The sequence below is a fragment of the Arachis ipaensis genome, chromosome B03 (assembly GCF_000816755.2).
Source record: "Arachis ipaensis cultivar K30076 chromosome B03, Araip1.1, whole genome shotgun sequence".
Classification (NCBI taxonomy): domain Eukaryota; kingdom Viridiplantae; phylum Streptophyta; class Magnoliopsida; order Fabales; family Fabaceae; genus Arachis; species Arachis ipaensis.
Genome location: NC_029787.2, coordinates 113,014,448 through 113,018,075, shown reverse-complemented (window position 1 = coordinate 113,018,075; position 3,628 = coordinate 113,014,448).

Here is a 3,628-nt window from a genome sequence, read left to right as displayed (position 1 = left end):
TTTTTCAGCCTGTATTTGTACAATTTAAATAAATCGAAACTTTTTCTAGTTCTTATCAATTCTTTTAAAGAATGAATTATATATTTTCCAAATTTATTGAAGGATAGAAAATGCGAACAATTGACATTTTAATAAAAAAATGAATTAGCCTTAAAAAATGCTAAAATTATCAAAATTATCTGTGAAAATACTTGCGTTAGTTCGACCCAAAATCTCAATTTCATCACTAAATTTATGATTTCTTGCACAATACAATTGGTGACAACTGTTCCTCATCTCTTGAACAAAAATAAATTAAAAAAAAAAAACTGAGGTAACTTTCTGAAAATTATAACTTAAATCAAAATATGACTTTCCAATATTTAAGAGCAAACAAAAACAAATTTTTATGAGAACCAAACAACCAAAGATAAAAATATATAAGTAAATTTTGTCATTGATTAAAAATATATAAGTAAACATTGGTACCGTTCATCATTTTTGATGGTGCCAATAAAAAAATATTGTTCAGAAATGTAAGTTTGATATAAGCTTAATATCAGGAAATCAAATGCTATGGATAACTTTGTTCGAGACTTTTATTGTAAAAAGAAACTAAAATATTATTCATGAATTTAGGTTGTTTGCATGTTATTTATTTTTCAATCAGTACAGAGAAGTGCTTACATCTTTAAGTAATACCACTGTAATATTTTCTTCCTGTTCACCTAAAAAAATTATAATATTTTAGTTAACATTAATTTTTTAATTTTTTTTAATTGGTAACTACTTTTAGGACAAACTTTAACTAATTAAAAAAAATAGATGAATTTATTGACCCTAAGTTCAAATCAAGTTCAATACCTTTAGTTCATAACTAAATAAGTAACACAAATTTTCAATATTCTAATTAAAATTAAAACTATACAAGTTTAGTACCTTAAATTTAGAATTTTAGAAAATCATAAGTTCAAAACAAGTTCAGTACTCTAAGTTTAAAATTAAATAAAAAATAGAAATCAGAAGGTGTTCTAATAAAATTGAAACTAAACAAGTTCAATACCCTAAGTTTAGAATTTTAGAAAATTCTAAATTTAAAACAAGTTCAGTACCCTATATTCAAAACTAAATAATTAACAATAAGTTCAAACACCAATATAATTCTTATAACTAATACCACAAGATTAATTTCAACATTTAAAATTCGTTCCTAATATAACCCAAAACCAATTAAATATACAAAGTTGATATAATTAGGTTAAAAAAGGCTAACTTAATTAATCTTGTATCATTAAATAAATGCTTCAATCGTTCAAAAATTAAAAAGTTTTTGGTCAATTAAAAATAAATCAAATTCCATTATCAATGCATAATAACAATCATAACATGCAAACAAGCATTGATTTTCAAGAATTAGACTAAAATTGTATTAAAAGTTATGAGGCATATTGACGAACACTTGACCTGCACAAACATCAAATAGCAATTGACAGCCCTAATTTTAAATCAATAATCAACACCAACAATAAATAATTCAAAAACCAGCAACAACCAAGCATAATCCAAATAATCCGGTAATCAAATCTCAGCAAAACCAGCTGTAACATACTGAATCAACAGAATTCAGACAATTTCAAACAACTCCAGCAATAATATTTAGCAATTTAGTTCAATAATCCAAACACTTTTCAGCAATTCAGAACCTAATAACCTAAACCTATCATAACCACCTAAAATTCACTAATAGAAAATTACACTACAAGAAAAATACTGAGTACCGACAAATTTTCTGTTGGAAAAATGAAAAAAGTCCAACGGTAATTTAGTTACGATCGGATTTATCATTGGAAGAAATTAGACGGTATAAACTACGCCGGTAAAATGTTTAGCGTCAGATTTTTTTGCCTGACGGTAATTACCGTTGGATTCTGCGATGGATGACCTATTCGAAAAACCATTTAGTTATCGGCAGATTTTTTTTACGGTAATTATGGCGCCAAGATATGTTCTTTCCTGCACTATTACCGTCGGATTATTCCTTCAGTAAATTCGACGGTAATGTCAATTTTAAAAAAAATTGAAATAAATAGTCAATTTTAATTTTTATTTAAATTTATTTTTCACACAATTAATGGTCAATTCATAAATAATAAAACCTATTATTTAAAATAAATAATATAATATTCAAATAAATTAAAAGTCAAGTATATCAAATAAATACAATAAAACGATAAAACGAGACACTAATAACTAAAGATCTTGGTAGTCCTCCGCCTTGTCGTCGGTCCCGTGGCCCTAAAGAGGCGGCGCAGAAGGGGTGATGTTTGTGTGCCACCAGTAGTGGTGCTGCCACTAGCAGAGATGATGCCAGCAGCGTGCATCTGGGCTTGGTACACCACCATCTGAGCCTCCATTCACTAATGCCACTCCAACTGCTCCCTTCACTCCAGCCTGAGCTCATCGATGTCCGATTACACGGGTGAAGATCTCCTAATACCTCTCTTGATAATCATTTAGCTCTTGAGCTTGCTGGTGAAGGCTGCATTGGAGCTCTTGCACCTGTAGCTTCAAAATTACACCTTCCTCGGGCTCGATAGCTCGACTGGTGGCAAAGCCTGACGACAGCCTCAATGTGGAATAGCATCCCCTTGGGCTTCTTGTTATCAGAATCCATCACCCAAGGGGCGTCCGGGGTGGCAATGACAGTCCGTAGGGCATCATAATCAAACATCATACAATGCAGCTCCACCTCAGCCTGCTCAAATGCATCTGTGTCACTAGTCTTGGGCTTACAGCGGAGTGCATCCTCAAGAGCAGCCTCTGTGATCGGCACCTGGCTGCCTCGGATGTGAATCGAGTCAAGGGTATGTCTGAAGAAGTTGCAGTAGAACTCTTGAACCCAAGATCTGTTCACTCTGCCCAGCTCCCTGTCATTAAACTCCAGGCCCATTCTCTCAATATGGCTATTAATGGTTAGCTTTAGGTCGGATGGAATGGCCAGCTTCTTTTCTACATTCAGGTTCTTTTTATTGTAGCTTGGGAAATAGAGCTCAGAGTATAGGTTGGGGAACCTATCCGTGTCAGTGGCAGGCAGCTGCTGATCAGCTTTCTCCTTGTCATTAATAAGGTTCTTTGCATAGTCTACGAAAGGAGAAGTAGAAGAGGCTTGAGTTTTCTTTCTCTTTCTCGAAGTAACCTTGACTTTTCCTCTATCCGACATCCTGAAAAACAGATATGACAGGATATAAACAATTAAGCCAAGTAGAGGAATAGCAAGCAAAGAATGACATATGCATGAGGTGAGTTGAAATGGATGAAAACTTGGAATGCAAGCAGCAAAACTCACAAATCGATGAAAGCCACAAACCAAGAATTCAAGCAATATTAGCACAATGCTTGTTTATTAAGCTCAATAAGCACCATACCCAAAAGAATGGTGAAAGGGTTAGTGTAAAACCAAAAGAGAGTTAGCAAGTTAAGCAAGTTAGCAGTTAGGAAACTGGTTCAAAAAATTAGTGGTATGATGGTCATTGGCTCAATCAAGAGAAGTTCACAAAGTATTGAAAACAAGCATGCTCACTATCATGAGAAAAGATGAAATTATTGATGATGAAACATGAAATTTTGCAAAAGAGTATATAAATGGAAA